This window comes from Zosterops lateralis (assembly GCF_965231275.1).
Source record: "Zosterops lateralis genome assembly, chromosome: Z".
Classification (NCBI taxonomy): domain Eukaryota; kingdom Metazoa; phylum Chordata; class Aves; order Passeriformes; family Zosteropidae; genus Zosterops; species Zosterops lateralis.
The window spans coordinates 38,976,879-38,999,216 of NC_139800.1; the positions used below are offsets into that span (position 1 = coordinate 38,976,879).

Consider the following 22,338-nt stretch of genomic DNA (forward strand, 5'->3'; position numbering starts at 1 on the left):
TGTCACTTAAAAAGATATTGAACTGTGCCAGTCCTAGTATTGACCCCTGAGGATACCAGTTGTCTCCGCTTGGACAATGAGCACTGCAATCCTTTTGAGTGTGACCATTCAACCAATTCCTTATCCACTGAGTGGCCCTTCCGTAAAATCCACGTCCAAAGGTGTTGTGCAAGACAGTGTCCTATACTTTGCGTTCAAGTAAATGACATCAGTTTCTTTTCCCATGTCTACCACTGTTGTAACGCCATCTTAGAAGGCCACCAAGCTTCTCGGGCATGATTTGTCATCAGTGCAGCCATGTTAGCTTACCTCTCTATCTTTGATGTACCTTCACATAGTTTCCAGAAGGATCTGCTCCATACTTTTGCTGGACCTTAAGTAGAGACTGACTGGCCTGTAGTTTCCCAGGTCATCTTTCTGTACCTTTCTGAAAACGGGGATTGTGCTTTTTTTCCAGTCAGTGGGAACTTCACTGGTGCCAGTAAGATTATAGCCCTGCAGACCATGTTTATTTCCATGCTGCAAGCATTAGCATAAAGGCTTTTAAGCTGGGCCCTTAAGGAAACTGACTTACTGGCTGAATTCCTTTGTGCTACACTTCAGGTGCCCTTATGCTGACTGGTGACCTCTCTCCAAGCTCTAGGCATCATATGAATGGGGTAGATTGAGGTTCCCCTTCCCCAGCAACTTTAGTTTAAAGCTGCCTTCACCAGCCTGGCAAGCCTGGGACTGAAGATGCTCTTACCCTTCTGTGACAGATGGACCCGGTCAGCAGGCCAGGTTTCGCAAAGCTGGTCCAAGTTGCCGATTGTGGCACCAGTCCTATAACCTGTAGCTGATTTGCCAGATTTGACTGGCCTTTTCAAACTGTAGAATTTTTTTTCTACAGCTTTCCTGTTGCAGTCCTCTTTTGAATTAAAAGTAGAAAATCAATATTACATTGTATAATGTTAATGTACCACCACAGTACATTATAATGTATATTGTTGGCACATTAATATTGTATTGTATAGGTATACTATGCATACATTGTATCATTTTAGTAGAAGTTTACTTACTTTTTTATTTCATTAAGATCTAGAAAAATTAAAACTTTAGCATTCAGTCATTCTTCTCTGTCATATAAGGCTCGTTGCTTTCTAGATAGTTTTTGCTGGTTACTGAGTTTACAATGATAGTTCTTTACTCAATGGAAGCATAAATTTAGTTTGTGCATCTACCACAAATTCTCCAGTTCTTTGCCTGGTGTTTTGATTTGTAGTGAGGTGTGGTACTGTGTGCCACATTCTCGAAGCCATATGAAATTTGTTGCTGCTCAGCAGTCTTCTGTGACTTCAAAGGCATGGTACTAAAGAGTTGGCACAGAGCTTTGCTATAATTGAGGAAGAAACCAGCCATTTAACTTAGCTATGAGATAAGAGCAGGGATCTGTGGAACTGTGAAAGGCAAGACACACAAATAGTTCAAAATGAAAGAGAAAGCAGATAGCAATGTCTGGGCCAAAATTACAGCACACAGTAGGAGAAATCTTCAAGATTTAGTTGTTGATATGCTGTTGCTCTTTGGGAAATTTTCAGTGCCTTCCTGGCATGTATCTTTCCCAGAATTTATAGGGAAAAGGTACCTGCATGGAATTCTGTTGCAAAACCATCTGTCATTATCTGAGTCCAGACTGCGTGTTCAGAATGCTATAATTGTGTTTTCTTTGTGAAGGAGATAAGAAAAACTTGTGCTTTTATTCCCCTATGCTTCATCTAACCACTGTCAGTTCCAAGCAATCCATACCATTGAAAATAAGGATGGAAGAAGGGACGTGCATACTTCCTGATGCCTGTCATTAACAGTGCATCAAGCCAAATACGTTCCAATTTTTCAAAATTTAACTAATTTTAGAACTAATTTAAGGTGTTTAAATGTCTAGTTGTATTTGGACAAGAGATTGTTAAGTGACTCATAGTAGCTCATTTGTTTTTTATGTGATTTTTCCAATAGAAGCTTCTATGTATATAGCAAGCTAGTTAAATGGTTAATTCCTATGCATGCAGTGATAATTGCTTAAGCTAACAATGAGCTGTGTGCAAAACCATGTCAAAACCCACACAGAAAAGGTAGCCCTTTTTAACCTAAATTACTTTGGGTTAAAAAGGTTACTGTAGTAGTTATTTTTTTATCTTCTAGTCTATCTGTAACAGTACAAACATAATACAGCATGCCAGAACATAGAAGCTGTTGTTGTGAGAACTCTAATTGGATTCCTGTCTACCAGGGTAGGAAACAGACATGAATTTTAGTCATTATCTGAAGTATTAGTGCTTTTCTTTGTTCCTCCGTTGATTATACTTACTGTGTGTCTTGGTTTGGAAAAGACAGGCGTCTGCGAGGGAAAAGGTGGAGCTTCCCTTGGAATGGAGAATGTAAACCCCTTCCCTCCAAATTACTACAATTTTGCAATTAAGGCCCTTCAGGTAAAGATTTGGGAATAGGAATAACAGTTCTTTACTAGGAATATTAAAAAATACAAATGTAATAAAGCAAAAAAACAAACAATAAAAAAAAAATCCTGGAAACACTGACAGAGTCAGAATACAACCTGACACCCTGTTGGTCAGGGTGTTGGTAGCAGTCCAAATAAGTCCTCCTGGAGGTTCTGTTGGAGTAAGATGATCCTGTAGAGGGGTCCAGTGGTGGCAAGATGGGTCCCAGTCTTCCTCTGGGAAATCCAGTGGAAAATAGGCTCTCCTGCTGTGCTGAATTTCGGTAGAAGCACTTGGCTCTTCCCCTGGGTGGTGAATCTCACAATGGGATGATGTAATGTTTTCAGTCATGTGGTGAGCCTTAATGGCCCATTAACAGAAGATATCCCCCTGGAGGGAGGATGAGTAGTGGGAGAGATGGGGAACATGGCTCTCCCTGATTTTAACAGTTGGCCCATTAACAGAAGACACCTGCCCCCCCTCCCCCTGGAGTTAAAAGAATAAAACACCTCTTCAACTGGTTTCAACAGATTGGGAATAGACTACATGTTTTTGATTATATATTGCAACTCAAGACACTGTGCTTTTCACATCTAAAAAGGCTTCTTCTTATTTAGGAGGGATGTTTCCCCAGCATTTTAGTTTGGTATGAAATTGTGATAGTTCTTGCACAGAGTTATCTAATTAGGTGTTTTGAACTGTCTATTTCAGTGGCAGCTACTGTGGGTCAGCTGCATTTCTCTAGAAGTCTGAGAGATGCATTATGAACAAAACCATAGTTGAATGCCTATTCGTTGTACTTGTGTTTTCTGTTCATATTTTCCTGTGTTTTTTTAATTTGCTCTGGACTTCTGTTTGGAAATATATAATATTTGTAATCATTTCCTCTTGCTTCCTACAGATCTTTGAAGATGGAGGACTTAGTTTTGCACACTTTCATTTTATACTGTTTTTGTTTAAGTGATTCTTTATAGCTTCTCCTAAATTCATGCTAGTAAAAGAACGATGTAGTCTACACATCTTTGTTGGTGATATTATGTTGAACTGTACAGAAATTAAATTCATAAAGCATAATAGCTTAAAAGCCTGAGATTCAATGCTTTCTCTAGAATGCTGAGAATCTCATGAACATGTAACAGCAGTTATATAATTTTAAGTTCTTTCAATAGCAGAAGAGAGCAAATTGGAGTAGGGAAGTGTGTCAGACCAAAGGCTCTAGAGCTTCTAATTACGTTGTTCATGGAAGAGATCCCTGACCATACACTACACTGAAAGGTGAATATCATTCAGCTACTCAGAGGTTAACTAAGAGGTTAAAATCAGGAAGGAGATTAAAAGTAGCACTGTGTTTTGATGCTGTTGATGATATAGTACTTTCTGAGGAGTTACTGACTCCACTGGCATTTAAATATCAGAGGTATTTCACAGTTGCAGATGCTCTCATATGAGCAGCAGTTACCAACATGAACAGAGCTGAATGAAATATTTCAGATGAAAAGTAGTGTCTGTGTATTCACTGGTTGTTTGGGCTCTTCAAAGCAGTTAACTCTCAATCCAGTTTTTGTTGATCCCATTTGAAAACCTAGTGTTTTAATGTCTCTTCTCACTGACCTACAACTCAATTTTGTTTCCTTTTTTCAGAACCTGAAGAGACTCTGAATTCTGTGTTCTTTTTCATTCCCTGAGGAAAAAGATTCTTTGAAGCATAGAAACTAACTTTTGGTGCCACCTGAGCCTGCACTTGAGACTTTGACTTGTCTTGCAGTGTTTAACTGCTTTAGCTTTTAGACAGTCATACCAATCTCTTGTGATTCTGTGGTGCTAGAAACTGCTTAGCAGCTTTCTACTTCTTCAGAGCAAATGTACTGATGTTTATTTTACTCCTCTGAGAACTGTAAGCCGTTGCATTCAGTTGAAATTCTCTTTTTGAAACACATGCTCTGAAAGTTTGTTTCCAACACACATTGTTTAAATAACATAAGATTACTGCTTTTTCTGTTGGAATTAATGTGTTAATGCACTAGTTTTGTAGTAAGTGCTAGCTTAAGAAAATGTTCTTCTCCAAGTACTATGTATAAATAATCTTTCTAGGCACATCATATGTTGCTGGGATCTAGAAGAGTATGATGACAAAAGTGTATACATGGTATACACTTTGCTGTATATCATGTTCCTAATTTTTCCTTAAACTCTTAGTACTAGTAGTGACTAGTGAGAGGGACAAACATCTGGTCTAACCTAGTTTATCTGTACTTAGAGACAATTTTGTCCAGCAAAGCTAGTGGAACCAAAGAGCTTCTGAGTAAGATTCTGACATTTTCAGAAGAGTCCTAATATTAAGCTATTTGAATTCTATTTAAGTTCTAAAATTAGTGGCCTTATTTTCAACGATGCTGGACACCCTTGAAACTCAAATGGTTTTGATATTTATAAATCTGGTCAGCTTATATAGCTGACTAAATATGGATTTAGCAACCCAGCTTTCAGTTCCTGTTTTATAAAGATCTTATTCACTCTTCTCCTGTCATGTTAAAAAATTGTCTTTGGTACACACACCTTTTTTCTTTGAAGAGAGAATATCCATTCCTTCAAAAAATGTTATATCAGCAGAGCTCTTGAGTCTTTTCAGTCTATGTCACCAAGGTTGTTAACTTCTTAAATTGAAAATGGACAAGGCTGAAGCAGCCTCTTTGATCAGTGTGTCTGTACCCATCATTTGTCTGTTCTGTATGTCTGTTATGATAACAACTGATAAGCCCATAGAAAATCAGCCAGAACTGCTGGAAAACATTCAAATGTCAAAGTTAAATGTAAAACCTTTAATATTGTTCAGTCTTGAAGAACTGTGTTTTACTATTTGATACAACTATAGAAACCTTTTCTGAGTCAACACAAATGTAGACACACTTTTTTGCACATTTCCAGTTGTTTGACAAAATACTAGAAAGAGTAATCCCTTAAGATTTCATTTATTTTTTACCTAGAATTAGTTGGCTATCCACACAGAAATAATCATGTACAAAATTTGAAACAAAAAGTAAAAATACAGTGTAAGAAAAATCGAGTCTTGGCTGTGATAGCAGTAAATCGGAGTATGTGGCTGTACAACACATGCATATGGACTTAGTGGCATATAGAAGTCGTGTGAATTGACACAAAGAGGTAACTGGGGCAACCACCAAGTCACAGCTGAAATGCTGAGAGTAGATTTATTTCATTGACTTACTAACAATGTTGGGCAGAGACCCACAGGAACACAGGCTTGGCTAGGCTTAGTTCATCCCAGTGAAGAGACCCACAACAGCGCAGGCTCCACTAGGCTTAGTTTGCCCTAGTGCACAGTGCCTTCTCCAATATATCTCATGCACGCACAGTTTATTACAAGGCAGTATCTTTATGATCTCGCTCTCTCCCAGCAGAAGGCTCAAGCATGTCTGTAAGAGTGTTACGTCAACGCAGGAATTCTACTTCTCCAAACAGGTATAGGATGAATGCTAGGCGTAATAAATGGAGTTTTACAACAATGACACTTGTAGTGTTGCAAGGTTACTTTGAGAGAAACTGTTCCCCACTTCTTGCCAGATCTTCTGGTTTTAACCCTTTTCTCCCAACTGTTTGTTGAAGATATTTACTGACCCTTAGCTGAAGTCTGAAGTATACTTTGGTACCACTGCAATCACTGTCCTTCATCCAGTTGTCCTTTTGGTATCAGAGCAGGATTTGTAGTACTTCAGGTGTAATGTATTTCCTTATTAATGTGCCTTGTTCATCTATTAACTCATAGCAGGTGCTGTTTTAACAGAAAAGCCAGATGTGTGTTCTGCAGTATCAGAGGGATTTTCTTTTGCATTTTTAATATTTACCCATAAAGCTTTCTCAGTGCTTTTGGAAGGCAAGGTACAATATTTAACTGTCATAAGATGCTTCTCTTATGGGATAGTATGACAAGAAGATAACATCTCACTCTGACTTTACTGACCAAAATTAATACAAAAAAAGAATGGTTTAGAACGTGTGGACTTACTTTACTTTGTTACCATTTGTAATTTTATGAGACAGATAAAGAATATTGTTTTAGGAATTTAAAAATCACTTCCTTCTTGTGCAACGTGACACATGAATTCTTAAAAGGGCTTTTGGTCATTGAAGCTGAAGGGGTAATGGGGCTCTTTTGATACTACTGTAAAGTAGTAACTGCATGTTTTCAAAACCTAGGATTAGAATTATGACAGAACCCGTTAATGTCATTAATAGTTAAGGTGCCTAAGCATTTCCAGTATAAACGTGTATTTCAGTGGTTTATAACTGTAAAGTCTTGTTCCCAACTTAAAGCTGACATAAAGTGGTTTGGCTTAGGAAAAGTGGTTGTGACTATTGTACACATATATGTGAGATGCCAGCATGTTTACAAATGCATATTGTATTTGTATATCTCTCTCTGTATATAGTATATGTGTATGCCTAATATATATCCAAACCTGCCCTTTATATATGTGCAAGTGTATAGTTAATACTAATGATTTTATTTTTGTTGTATGAGTTGCATGGCGTTTATAAAGTAAAAGTATAACTTTCCCTCAATGTGACCTGTTTATAGACAGCTAGGACATGGAGAAATGAAAAAATTAATTATTATTGAACACCAGGTTTGCAATTTTTAAACAAATTTTCAGAATTCTTTCTCCCTGTGTCTTACTTTAACTCTCAATTTTTTCTCCTGCCAATGGAGATGTATAAGATGATTGAAAATTACTTTTGCTTGTAGATCAGTAGCAATGTAGTCTATCTATTGCTTAATATTCAGCAGCATTAGACTGTTCCGCTTAACTTTCTGAATCATAAATAGTAGAGTACTTATAGATGGAGAGATTTGCATGTATATGCTGTAAGTGGTAAGAAAGAAGATAATAAATGCAGCCAATTGTTTTGAAGCTTTAAGCTTAATTTTAAAAGGGCCAAAGGAAAGACAGTGTTCAAAGCAGCCACAGGCTTCTGTCATGCAATTATCTCTGATCTGACGTGCCATACCATGTATGTGAAGCTTTCTTCGTCTGTATGATAATTACTAGTAGTCTGCAATTTACCAGCCCCACCTAGGAAGAACCCGATCCATGTCATAGATTTTAGGTTTTAAACATAGACTGCAAGACCAGTGATACTTAAACAAATGGAAGCACAGAGAAATCATTAAATCCATGCATAATACTTTACCTCTGGCATCAATTTCCAGGTGCTAATGTCAATCTTTTAGCTGTAGGCTTGGTTTCAAGTTTAAACAAAACCCCACCAAAACTGTGCAAACAAATTGGTGGCTTTATTTTTCTTTCTGTAGTTTTGTTTGTTTTGTTGCTAATAGGAATCTGTAGCCCTTTTCTTGTATGAATAGTAGTTTGAGTATTTCCTGGTGACAAACTCAGAGGAGGCTAAGAAAATTCACATTCCTAAAACCCATGATGTTGCTGAGCAAAAACTATGCAATCCTGTCCTTATGATTAGTAGTGAGAAGTATGAGCAGTTGAGTGATCCATTTCTAACCTCTGTCTTTTGATTCTGGCCAGGGAAACATTTGGTTAGTCACAGAGAGTTGGGTAGGCAGTTTTTGTTTTCCTCTGCTCTGCTTGCCTACTCCTGGCCTGGAGCAACAGTTTTGTCTACACTTATGACACCACACTGTGCCCAGTTCTGGTCTGCATGTTTATGACAGAGACACAAAGTGAACCAGGCCTCTGCTAGCATTATTAGCAGGTAGGAGAATATGCTCTATGAGGAGACACTGATAGAGCTGATTTGGTCAGCCTAGGAAAAGATATTACTGAGGCTAGTCACAGTCTCCTGCTACCTGAAGGCGTGGTTGCAGAAAAGGAAAAGCCATGGTTCTCTCAGAAACAAGGAGATTATATGAAGCAGCATTCACAACTCGTAGTGATAGATTTCAGACTAGATACAAGGAACCACAGTTATTGTGGTTAAGCGCTGAAACAGTTAGTCCAGGGAGCTTGTGGAACCTCCATCTCAGGAGGCAGTGAAAAGAGGCCTCTTCATGCTTGATTTTTTCCTGAGATTCCAACCTTTCAGTACTTTTTTATGCTACTCTCTTGGTTTTGTGTTCTGTTACAAATCACACCTCCCTCTCTGTATTACCTTTATGACTCATTCATGCTGCCATGGTACTTTGAGAGGCTTTCAACAATTACAATATTTTGTTTTCAGAAAATCTGGGGAAGTAGTAGAAATGTATTCTTATTTTGCAGGTAACTAATTGATGGGTATAGATGTTACAGGAGATCCTTTGAAGAAACACATATTTCCCAATTCCATTTTCCTCTCCTACCCTTGCACAGTTCCCAGTAAGGGACTGTGCCTGTATCTTTTGGACCCAAAAACCCAGTGTTCTAAAATTGCACCTTTCCAGCCTTTTCTTGTTTGTGATAGAAGGTACTAGCTATCTTCCAAGTTTGAAAAGTATACTCCAAACTTCTGGGCTGCTAGGACTAACAAAAATCAGTCTTTAATTGAAAGAAGGTATGGTACTTCTCTTTTTTACTCTTTGTTTTTTAAAAAAATAGAAGCATTTTCATTATTACCTCTAATCCTGGCAGATGCAAATTTCATGTATAGAAGTTCCAGTATGCTAAAAATCAAAACAGCTATTGAAATTGAGGGTAAAGAATGGGATTTTTAGTGACAGCAGGTCTAATAATATCCCAATAGAGGACTCTAATATTAATCTTATTGCATGTGGTGTCATCTTCTGTAGAATGTTTTGGCAATAGACTGATTCTTTTCACTTGTTTAGAATTTGTTTCAAAATGGGATTAAGCCTTTGGAAATGCCTTATTTAATGCCTGCAAGGTACTCTTGCAGTATGATTAGTTCAAGAAAACCTATATATGCCACTGTGAGTGTGGGTAGTGGTGGTTTCCTTTAGTGGTGCAAGTTTTTGTCCATTGTCAATTTTACTGTTTGATTTAGTTGAATGAAAGGACATATTTCTTAAAATGTTTTTGTTTTGTTTTCCACTGGGAAATCATTTTAGGTGATGTAAAATTACAGTATGGACCATTTCATTAGTGATTAAGTGTGTGACTATCACGATTATATTTCTAAATCTTTTTATCTTTCCAGTGATGTAAGCTGAGCTCAGATTGATCCAACAGTATAGTACTATACAAGAAAAATAGCTTTAATTTTTTCTTTGTGCAACTCCAAATCCCTTAAAAGAATCCCTACAACAAGCAAGCAAACAAACTCCTCTTTCCCCTTCTTTCTCCTTCAGTTCTACAACAAGTGTTCATGGTTAACTCTGTGGAAAAATATGGAACCATGGGCAGAAAAATCACTTACCTGTTTTAGAACATGTAATTATTTGAAATTATTTAAAAGTATTCTAAATTGCTAAACAAGTGCAAAATCTGTTCCTTCTCCAAACATAGGACATGTGGTTTATGATTAAATCTCTTTTAAATTTGTGCTTATATTTTTGGTTTGGTTTTCCAGTTAATGTGTCCAAGGAAGCAATTTAATTTTGCCCATACAATTACAACTTCAGCTATTACTAATGTACTACAATGAATGTTATGGTCTCTGTAATGCTCGTGTAAGTCATGAGTAATTGCAGTAGGTTCTGGGTAGATCTGTCCTACATGCATGAGATCATAATTTGTCTATGAAACTTCAAATTTTATGGCTAAATCATAAATTAATATAGAGGTAGGTGTCGTTGTGCTTTTCAGCTGTTAGTTGAGATGAGGTATTAAACACTGTTCCTAATTTTTATGACTTACACTGAGATATTGTTGAAAATAGGAGGTCTTCATCTTACATGACGGTTGTCCTGGGCTGTAGTGTAGGATATACGCAAAATATTTATTCTATCACCATCTTCATGAACTATTGAAACCAAGTGGGGCAGTGTCTTCCCAGGCCCCCTGCCTTTGGGCTGTCCTCTGCTAATGGCCCATCAACGCCTTGCCCATGACTCACAGGTAACTCCCTCCAGGGGTTATCTCTGTTAATGGGCCATCAAGGACCCACTTCATGACTCATCATCCCATTGTGAGCTGCTCCGCCCAGGGGGAGGAGCCAAGCATTCTCACCTGGATATAAGCTGGTATGTGGGACAGTACAAGCAGCCTTTACATACTGGATTCCCAGAGGAGCAGAGCTACCAGACCTTTCTATGGGATCACTGCTTCAGGAAGACCACCTCATCTGGACTGCTTCTACCACCCTGCTCAGGCTGTATTCTGACTCTGTCAGTGGTCTTTTGTGTTATTTTATTTTATTTTATTTTATTTTATTTTATTTTATTTTATTTTACCTTTTTACCTTTTTACCTTTTTACCATTTTACCTTTCTTCTTATTAAACTATATTTCTGACTTGGAGCCTCTCACTCGTTTTGCTTTCAAACTACAACAGTGGTTTAGAGTGTGTTGCACAAAAAGCTGATTCTAGTGACAGCTTTCTCATTTATTTAAAATTTCTGGGACACTGGAATACAAATTTGTTCTCTTATCTATGATTTGTACAGATGTTGTCTCTGTTAGGTGACTGGTAGTTGTATTCAAAGTCACTTTCTATGAACAGCACAATTAAACATCTTTACCTTGAGCCCTTTTTGCCTATCAAATGAAACCAGGGAACACAGTCTGAATTTTCTACTACATGTTTCAGCTACAGGCTCTTTAGGGAAAGGTGTGAAAGACTCTGTTGAGACATTTCCACTGCAATGCTCATAATGTATATCACTGCTTCTTACACATTGAAGAAAAAGATGCCTAAGAAAAGGATGGAAATTATCACTTCACTGCATCTCTATGTCTTGATTCCAGTGTGTCTTATGCTGCGTTCTGAGTACATTTTGTTTAATGATTTGACAGAGGCCTAAGTGCTAGTTTTCTCTTGCTTTCAGTTGCAGGGGTATGGAAACTGGCAGGAGGCAGTGAGGAGAAAGGCAGAGCCTGGCTCTGAAATAGATCAGTGTTGTGAAGAAGATCAGATAGAGGGTAAGCTGAGGGGATAACACAGAATTATCTAGATTGGAAAAGACTCTTAAGGTCGCTGAGTCCAATCATTACCCTAACATTGCCAAATCCACGCTAAACCATGCTCCTAAGTGTCACATCCATGTATCTTTTAAATAACTCTGTGGATAACGACTCAACCACTCCTCTGGGCTACCTGTTCTGCTGTTAAATAACCCTTCTGGTGAATAAATTTTTCCTAATATACAGTCTAAATGTCCCCTGGTATATCTTGAAGCCATTTCCTCTTGTCCTATTGCTTGTTATTTGGGAGAGGAGACTTAAAAAAATGAGTAGTGACATAGGAACTGTGAGGGAACAAACTAGAAAATTTAGCTAGTGAACATATTCCAGGCACAATTGTATCAGTAGGTGTGTTTTTATATGGCTTAGTGAAAAGCAGGAAATTTCTTTCTAAGCTTTCAAATTATGCATTTGACAACTCTGAAGGATAATTTTTTTGAGTTATTAAGGTTGCTGCATATCACTTTGTGAGTATTATTTCTGACTTATTATTTTAATTTTGTGTAGTGACTGAAATCCACAGTAAAAGAGTAGTCTTCCAGAAGTGCCTTATTTGGGCAGGGACTTTATAGTCCTGTGAAACAATTGCCATGGAGTGCTTTTCTGTTTGGCCTTGTAAGGTGAAAACTACAGCAGTACTTGTTTTCTGAAACTTGTTAAATTTGATAAATATGTGTAAATCCATAATTTCTGGAAACTTGGATTATTACCCTCTTGAAGGTTTCTTTTCCCTTTATTTGGAAATGTGTGCATGTTAGGATTGCTTTTAGGGATCTGAGAGTCCTTCGTAGCATTCTGATGTGACAGAACTAAATGGTAGACAAAAGAGATTAACATGTTCAGAAACTCGCAGTTGTTGTTGGTTGATTTTGAAACTTGTTGGAATGTTTTATAATTAGTAGTAGTTTGTGTCCTGTTTTGTGGGTCTTTTTAAACAAATTGACCCAAAAGTTCTTTAATTAAGAACAAATCCTGCCAAGAAGTGTGAAACAAGGTTACCAAAGGCCTTACATATTTTTGCACTGATGTAAAGATTTTTTTTCACTTCTACTATCACAGCTTGTTTGAGTGGATTTCCTATGAACTGATGCTAGAAGAGTCTACTTTTCATGTTGTTCCTTTTCCTTCTCAAGAGCTGAATTCAAAATAAAGCTGCAATAAGAGGGAATTCAAGTCTAAATTGATTGCAAAGCAAATGGAAGGACCACAGAATATTTACAACCAGAAAAAGTTATGTGTCTTAAGATATGTGTTTCTCCTAGTCTGAGTCAGTCTTTTATGGCTGATTTTGGTATTTTTTCAGAAGTATGATTATCAGGTAATTTCAAGTGAGCAACACATACAGGGGCTTTTAGATCTTTTGAAATACACAAATACTAAACTATTTACTCTGGGGCAGAGATTCAAGGTTTTGGGTTTTTTCCCTTCCAGAAAGCTTGAGAAGAAGAACAAATTAGAGGGAAAAACAGCATAAACTCAAAAGAATCCAGAGAGGACATTTAGAATATCTCTACAAAGTGGTGGAGATTAGATGTTTCCTTGCAAGTAATAATTTTTCTTGTAACCATGTATTTCTTCTACATTTCTCCACAAGGCTTCTCACAACTAATCATAGTCGTCTTCTGTAGTTAATGGAATCATTTATTGCTCATTAAGAATAATTCATTTTCTTTGGCCACCATCAGAAGTTGTAAGATTATTGTTTAGATTTTACTAATATTTCCTTATTAAGTGCTAAGTGGTTGGATGAGAATTAAAAGCAACCTTCACCACTACTACACTGCTTTGCCGTGAGGATTTGGATCTTGTGGTTTTCCAGTGGTTTAGGGTTAGTTTCTGTTTTCAAAATTAAGCAGTTTCTCCAGTAAATTCTTATACAAAAACAACCTGATGGTAAAAGCTCTGACTCTATATAAATCAGGATATAAGAATGCCTCTCTCATCACAGTTGGGATTTTGTTTGTATTTAGGTTTTTTTTTTTGAGAACTTCTGCAAGTACTTAATAATATACCCATTGCCTCTGACTGGTAACTTTATCTTCCTAGATCACAGTTTAGTTTTAGATGTTATTTATGCTTGAGTTCTTTGAAAACTTATCTCAAGGTGTCTCTTTAATAGCACTGGAACGTCAGATTTTATCCCACTTTTTTTCAGCTGCTGCAAGTCTTTTTTCTCAGTTCCATAACATTCACCCCCTCTGTGCTAAAAGTTAAGTCTGTTTGCCTCATATATTATAATTTAGTATTAGCTTTCATCATGACCATTCAGTTAAGTTTTCCTCTGCTTAATGACTTGGATCCTACACTTCCTGTATTTGCTATTCTTATTATTTCTTTGATGTCATATCAATTGTCATTTGCAAGACTTCATTCCTGAAGGACAGTTTTACTGAATTTGTATTGTTAATCAGCATATTTGAATTTAGAATGATCCTTTTCACTTGAACATTTTGCTAATCCCTTTCTTCCTATGCTCACCAACATCTGCTAGAATGGGGCTTCTCAAGGGTCTAGGTCACATTTTAGTTACTTTTGATAAGGAATAATAGCCAAAACTTTCAGTGTCTCATGATCAATTGCTAGTTGTCTAAGCAAAGTTCTGATATTCCCTTGCCATGAGGTCTGAGGTTTTCCTCTAATTTTGGCAGCACTGGGCTTCAAGCAGTGAGCTTCTAGGGGCCCTTTCAGAACTGAGTTTGGCCTGTCATCTTCAGGAGACACCAGCATTTGTCAAAAGGCATCATTTTCATCTGTCATGTGTTCTGTGCTTTTAGAAAAGTTAATCCAGTCTGTTTGGCTAGTGTTACTGTTTTGACATTTTAATGCTGATTACCTAAATTGTCTTCTGAATCCACTGCTTAGCTGTTATTATGACATTCAATAAGCTGCTGTTCCTGTTTGGTTCAGAGTACAGTGCTTATTTTTCAACACTGCCACCATCACATGCTGGCAGTTTGGGATCTATTTTGCCAAGGAATTTAATTTCTTCTCTTTCCACTGTGTGTCACTTCAAGCTGCTTTACACATTACTATAGTACTGTATTTTTTTTTTTCTTTGACATTCAATAGCCTTCTGCTTATTTGGTTTGTGCAAGAACGCTTGGACATGAGTGTTTAAGTGCTTTATCACACTTCCACAAGAAAGCTTTTTATTTTTAGATTAGAAATTCTATTTGTTTACAAGGCCTGGTGGATGGCAGAACTGCTAAGAATAGGTTGAAGAATGTTACATTTTCAACAAAGTACACATTTTTGGTAGACACTATAGGAAACACTTGGTCCAGCAGCTGTAGAGAGATCTTATCAGAGAGATCTTAACAGATCCTTTTCCGTTATTTTTTGGAGTGTGTGTGTTGAGAGGATTGGCCAGCCTTTTCTTTTGATTTTTTTTTTCCTATAATAAGACAGGAAAGGACATAGTTAGTACTGCCTTGCACCTTTTGCTTGAAATAAACTCCATGGATGCTGGCTTGAGTCACAGATGTTTTGTCCTGGAGGCCTGTAAACCTGAGAAATTTAGTTGAGCTGAATGACTTTTCATGATAGGTTTAAGTCAGTCCAGTTTTTAGGCAGTGAGTATGTTATGTACCTGTTTTAAATTGAAATCAGTCTCAAATGTTAAATGTTCACAGTGATGGTGTTGAGCTAATTTCCAGTTTATAGATGAGCTTGCTGAGACCCAGGCCAGTAAGTTCTCAGATTCTTCTAAGTGTCTTTGTATTCTGCCTGAACAAAAAGTAGTCCTAAAAATCCCACACTTTTACTGGAATTGATTGTGTTAACAAGTAATACTATGCCAATGTATTGGATGAATAGTAGTCAGTATGGAGACTCCTGCATCTAGAGTCTCTACAGTTGGAGACATGTACTTTCTACTTGATTTAGTCTGGCTCCCTGAGTTAAATATTCCTTCCTCAGCATTGAAGCTGTTCATAAGAGTGTTTATTTTTTAATTTATGTTACTTTTGGAATGAAATGGTGTACAACTGGAACAGAAATTTCTCTCTAGCTTCCATAAGAAATAATCCAGTTGGCCTGCACCAAAATCTCCCTGAAATCTGAAACAGATTGGAACATGTGAATGTCTGAAGGACTTGCTTTAGAAACACACCATTGATCCAAATGAAAACACTAATGGCAACGTAAGCATTATCATTGTCAGCAATAAACTCTCTTACCAAATGAAGTAGTTAGCATGCAAACTATGTGGAATACTATTATACTGTACTATTGAAATGTAGTAACCATGTAATTAACAGCAATGAGGATATCTTATAGATGGGAAAGGTGATTTTATCTAAAAGAAAGCCTGAAACAAAGTAGTTTAACTTGCTCAATGTCACGCTAGCACCAGAGTGGGCACAATGTCCAAGAAGTCTTTCCAACAGTCTGACACCGTGATATTTCTGTCCGGATGTTAGGCTGTGGATTAATTGCCGTGATACAAAGGACATGCTTCAAGTCCTGACATCTCCTGAGTTCTTAGCTTCTATGTTACCTTTTTGGAGATAACAGTGTTTTCGTTATTTTCCCCTTTGTGAGTGGTCAGGCTTTGATCACTGTTCTTTGTCTCTGGATTTGGATATCTTTTTGAAGACATCTTATCTTTTTTGAGTGACCTGGGAGCTTGATGACCTGCTAAATTGTATGTCATTAACACTGAAACATCTGAGAGCCTTGTCTCCCTGTGTGCTCCTCTGGGTACTACCACACCCAGACATTCCCACTTCTTTGTTCATGCATATTATTGTGGTTTTCAGCAGTACTCCGCCAAAGATCAAACACTAATGAGATGTTATATTCTGTGACTTAGTTTTTGTTCTCTCTATGACATTTTTTCACAGAAGTTTTGTTAAAAGGTAAGTCTTGTGACAGCTTGTGGCTGTGGTGTTGAATTTGGGCTAGGGAAACACAGGACAATTTTTGGCAGGACATGTAGGCCAGTAACAACCTTATAAACTACAGGTATTTAAAGCACATAGAGATAGAGAGGAGGTACAGAACCATTCTGAATCCTGTGCCTTGTCTCAGCAAGATAAAGATTCTGATCAACAGAGTACACAGACTCTCTCTCTGAAGAATATATACCACTAAGTTAAACAAGCCTACTCAGGAACCTGTGTGGCCCCAGAAGACTCAGACAATACAGAAGAGACCATAATGGAATGTGTGACTATATCATAACTAGCATGACAACCTGGTTGTGATGAGCCAGTAATACTTGCAAAGCCTCTTGCTTGGCATCAATCAAATCAGACTTGGAGACTACAAGACTTAACTATGTTTATGTCCAACTACCTGGAACTCTTGCAGAAGTCAGTGTGTAGAAGTAAGACCGCAGAGAAAAAAGTGGTGAATTGAAAACTTAATGAAAACTGGCATGTTGATATCATACTCATATCTAAGAAGCATGGAATGACTATACCAAGAAAGGATTTTGCCGTGAAAGCATCACATAGCAGAATCAGATTAGTGACACTTTGAAGCGTCTGTTCCCTGAGAGCAGCTTGATATGATTAAACATCTTGTGAGTTGGCGCCAGCAGGAGCTAGACACATCACATAGATCTGGGCCATAGTATTTGAGGCAAGTAACTTTGATCTGCGAAACTGGTAACTTAGATTTTTGCCTTAGTATCAGCTAGAGGATATAATTGATGGAGAAAGGAGCTCCAAGAAGCTGGTTAACCAGACTACCTAAGTTTTCCTTGCTCAAGTCCAACATGTGCGGTTTTCAGTTTCTTCCCAACTTCCTCTTTTCCTGTATTGTTGGAGTTAGCAGTAGAATCTACCAAATAAGTCGTGGGTGCCATATCATAAGCTTCATGAAGTGGTCTCTGGATGAGACTGACTGGAGCTTTGAGAGCTGATGGACGCAGCTTTAAGATATGTGAGGCAGAGAAAGGTATCAGAAAGTTTGGAGTAAGACAGACATTACTTTTTGTGTGTGTTCTGTCTGTTTGTATATGTTCTGGCTGTCACTTTGTTATTTAGCTTTTCATTTTTTTTGTTAATGCTGTGTTGTTTGCTGGAAGGCATTTTCCATCAAAGCTGAAATTTTTCTTGGCTGGCCTGGAGACACCATCCTGTCCTCACAGGTGAAGGCTGACTTTCAGCTGCTCACACCTGTGTGACTTTCTGGCTGGACAGTGCAATCCATCTGTATTTAGTTTGCACTGTGTAGAACAGGAAGGTGTTTTTTCTTTTTTGGAACAGTATTTGCATTATGTTTCAAAGCTTTCAGTATCTCTGTCATATGGGCACAAAATCCTGAAAGACACTGTGATGACGTGCAACACAGGAGACAACTGAGGAACACTGATGTTTATCCAGGGGATTAAATGTTAGTGGAGTTGCTCCAATTTTGCCACATGAATTCTTCCAGGAAATAGGAGACAGTATGTACTGTACCACCTAACTGTCAGGAGCAAAAGGAATGTTGTTGCCCATGCTTGCTTATCATAAATATTTAATACTGCACGCGTTAACAGAAATGGGGAGAGAGAGGTATCAATATAAATACATATAAAAGGAGAGAGAGGTATCAATATAAATACATATAAAATTCCCAAACCCTATCAAAACAGGAAACATCTTTGTTTCTGCCTTTTCCCTGGAGGAAGGATCAAAGAAGAAACAACGTGCAAAAGATGTTAGTCACATGGCTTAATGCAGTGTGACATATAAAATGCATACAGAATACAAAATACATACAGAATACAAACTTGCTTCCAGTTTGATTGTTCTTAGTATATTATCTCAACTGAAATCTGGTCAAAATAGTCCCAAATAACAGAAGTATAAGGCAACTGAATTAGTCCTCCTCACACATCTAATTGATTTTTGGATGGTAAGGCTTGAAGAAGACTTTCCAAACTTTGTGTATATGTTACTTAAACCAGTGCTGTTTAGTCATGAGTTTTTGTTTATAGACTGTGTATTTCCAGGACTGAATTTCTCAAGCACATAAAGACTGTTAAAAGATTAAGATGATGAGTTCTGTAGTGGTCCATTTTTATTTTATGATTAATGCTAATTTATTAACGTTGCTTTAAAGTTTACTGAAAGTGAAGTTTTTTTGCAGTTGGCAAAATCTTTTTTTTCTGTTGTCAAACCATGTTTTGGTTTCTGTTGTCAAAATCATGTTTTACCAATACAAGTCATTGCACTCTATCTCAATTGGTATTGCAGCAATAGTCAGTTGAAGATTATGTGCATTTTAACAGTTTTTCTTATGAATTATGTATTTTCATTATGATAGCGTTACTTTTTTTAGTGCTTAACTAATGTTCAAGTAGGAAGTGCTCGAAAAGTTAATCAAAGTTATTAGGATACATTGATACAAACCTTACACCTTGTGTAATAGATTGTAAATCTGCCCCAATGACTTCATAGGTAACTCTGCAGTGTAACAAGAACCCCTTTAGAAAGTGACTTTAATGGTAAATGGTTTGGTTTCCTGTTTAATTGCACTACAAAAGTTAATAAAACTAAATCAAAAAAGTGTGTTAAGGTGCATTGTGCTTTTGTTTTCAAAAGCATGCTACCAGGTATTATGTACGCACTAAATTAGTAACAAGTATAAGCTGTTGTATATAATTGCATATTTGGTGTGGAACTGTACCGTGCAAGATCGGGTAGTACATTCTAGACACTCTGAAATTATTCTTTTAGTGAAGAGTCGTTACATCTTCAGTTAAAACCTGAGAAGATAGGTAGCAACCTTTTGTAGAAATGTGCAAAGAACTTTTCCAATGATGAATAGCAGTGTTAACAGTTTACTTAAAGACCAAGTCCCCTTTTCTGAGGTATTTTTCAGTTGTTTGACGTTAGGGGCAGAGCATGGGTGCTATCTTTAAGTAGAATTAACAGATAAATACTTTATCTTCAGCAATATCTGGCATCTCCTGGCAAAAGACATTTTAATTAACACCTGCCTAACAAGTCTGAAATGTGCTAAATTTGTTACATTTGCATTCTAAATTGATTATTAATATAGTACTTCAGGAGTGTAGAGCAGAAATTATATTTTTTTTTCTCCATCTCAAATTAAATAATTGTTTTACTTGTGTTTTTCTCTTTAGTCATATCTTAAATATGATCTATTCTGAAAGTAGGGAAGGGAGTTCGTTATTATTTTGTGCCAGTAGCATTTGTTAATGAGCTTATATTTGTGGGCTGTTGTAATAATTTGACTTCAAATGGATATATTTGAACTCCTATATAAAATTATTTTTTAAATGGTGTACTGCTTAACAGGAATGCTGAATGTGTCAACATTACCTTTCCAGTAATAACCACCTCGAAAGTAGAAAATAACACAGCTGTCAATTTTTTTACTTGATACATATGAAGATACCAAACATTCATCATTATATTTCCCTCTACATACAAATAATGTCACACATAAATCACATTATTGGGATAGCAGACCATTAAAAATTGTGCATGCCAAATGTCAGAGGGGTTTCACTTCTCTTTTTTTTTTCTGTGATTTACTGTTACTTAGAATGAATTTTAACATAGATTAATTTTAAGTTAAATGGACATGACACACACTGAGGATGACATAATCTTATAGCTGTATTTTCATGAAAAGAACTGCCATCCTAGATGTACTGCCTCTTCTCTGTCTATCTACATTTAGTCACCATTACTGCCACAGGTTTTCTCAGAATTGCTGTGACTTCTCAGTCTCATGAAAAAGTCAACATTCTCCAGAGTTTGTATTCTTCACATTTTGAGTAATACGTGTTTGGTAGTTTTTGAAAGTATTGCTACCTGAATGCCTGGCTGAAGCATGACCACTGTTCTGCTGTATGCCACTTGGAACTGAATATTCTCTGTTTTTCTGAAAGTGCTCAGCCTTCCTCAGGTCACTCCACATGCTTTGTGGCCAGAAGAAATTTCATAAATGTAACTGGCCTAAGAAAGTTAGATTGGATATAACTATTGCTCTTTTGAAACACCTGCATAAATCTTGTTAATGCTAATAGACATTGCATGCTTACAAAGAGGGGGAAGGATGATAACCAAGTGTCTTAGATTTATATGGTCTTTGTGATGTTATTTATAATGATTTCTGTTGCATTCAGGCATAAATTTTTTTTCAAAGGGTTCATATGGGTGTCAGTAGGAGGTATGCTTTCATAAATGCAGAGTGTAATTGTTTGTTTTTAACTATGTAACATATGGATCAGTGCTTAGAACCCAAGATTATTGGAGCCAGAAAAATATCTAAATAGAGAGACGTGGGAGAAATGGCTATAAGTATGCATGCAGATTTAGATATCTTAATCTAACATAATACGTCTGAAAATGCAAGGCATACTTAAGGTGTTCATCTTGGCACGTGGAAAAATAAGAGAGATGTGAGCATTCCCAATCAGTTTATAAATACAACTTTCATTTGGATAAAAAAACCCAAACTGAAATGCATACATGTTCTAGAAAGCTTGCCCTCTACCTCATATTTTTTGCATAGCCGTATGTAGCTAAGCACAGATCATCCAGATCTGAATGTAATGTTGTTGTGCTGTAATCTTGTTGTGAGTTAATGATACAATATCAGATTTTTAAAAGGGCTGTTATTATATTAAAGTTTTTTTAGTCTGCCAGCTTGTTCCTTTAGATTAGATTTTGCTTTTAGTATTTCATATTGATACAAGAATAAATCCTTCATGTTTATAAACTGTTATCACACTGATCTTTTCTTTTTCTCTTCTTTACTTGATTGAAAGTGTGATACATATTATAAATCATAACTAGGCACTTTCTCACATCACTTCAGCATTTTCACATGTGTATGGTACTTTGCCCTGTGATTTTTTGAATAATCAGTTTTATGTCTTTTTGTGTTCTTTGAAAAAGAATCCATGATTTGCAACATACAGTTTCTACTTCTGTGTATCTTTTTACATGTGCTATCCATACAGTTACCACTAATATTGCATGTATAGTGAAAAAGTTTGCATTATATGTGTCCAGTGTGTGTTTTAAACAGCTAAAATATTTGGTCACTTTCTTCCTCCAAAGGTGTGGGTGCTTCTGGTAGCTGGTCTTTTGGAATAAGTTAAAACTCCAAAAGAAAGAGATTTTTCATTATTGTTTATTTTTATATAATTTATAAAATGTTTTTCTACATATGAGCAGTGTGGTCCAAATTATCTGCTTGTGTTGATAGGTATGAGACTGTATTATGGATAACTTATGTATTGTATTGTACTATGGATAACCTGAGTAAACCAGGTGGCTAAATTCAAATCTGATTTGTTTATCTATTAATATTCTCATTTCCAAAAGGGTTGAGAAAAGTGTGCATGAGAGATTTTAGTTGTATTCTTTGCATTTGGTATCAAGTGACCAAGATTTTTCATCTTGTGTGCAAGCTCCTGTTATTAGACTAAACTAGCAAATTTTATTTCAACTGCTTCCTCAAGACACCAACTTTTCACCAGAGGTGGCTGGGTTCACTTGACTTGTCTGGCAGTATAGGAGTTACTTAAGATATTTTCGCTGTGTGGCTAATCTGTGGTACTGTCATCTGGAAATAAGCCTTGGATCTCCTGGACACTGCGGGTCTCAATACTTCTGGCCGAAGAACAGTTAGCTGTCTGTGGACTCCTGAAGGAGAGACTGGAAAGAAAGAAGTAGCGTCAGGATTTTGTTTATGGTAGTGCCTCTCTTCTTAGGATTCAGGTCAAAAGCCTGAATACAGGTTTGAAACAGATTACATAGTATCTCCTCTGAGTGACTGTCGGTACACGTGTTCCGCTTTGGAATGTAATTGCACCTGTGCAACTGAGCTGCTACAGCA

General features: G+C 36.9%; 1 protein-coding gene across 9 annotated transcripts in view; it reads left to right on the plus strand.

Annotated features, from left to right (window-relative positions):
* AOPEP (aminopeptidase O (putative)) overlaps window positions 1–22,338 on the plus strand; it is a gene marked incomplete at its 3' end in the record, with an annotated part of 188,651 nt that overhangs the window by 27,323 nt on the left and 138,990 nt on the right. The window lies entirely within an intron of this gene.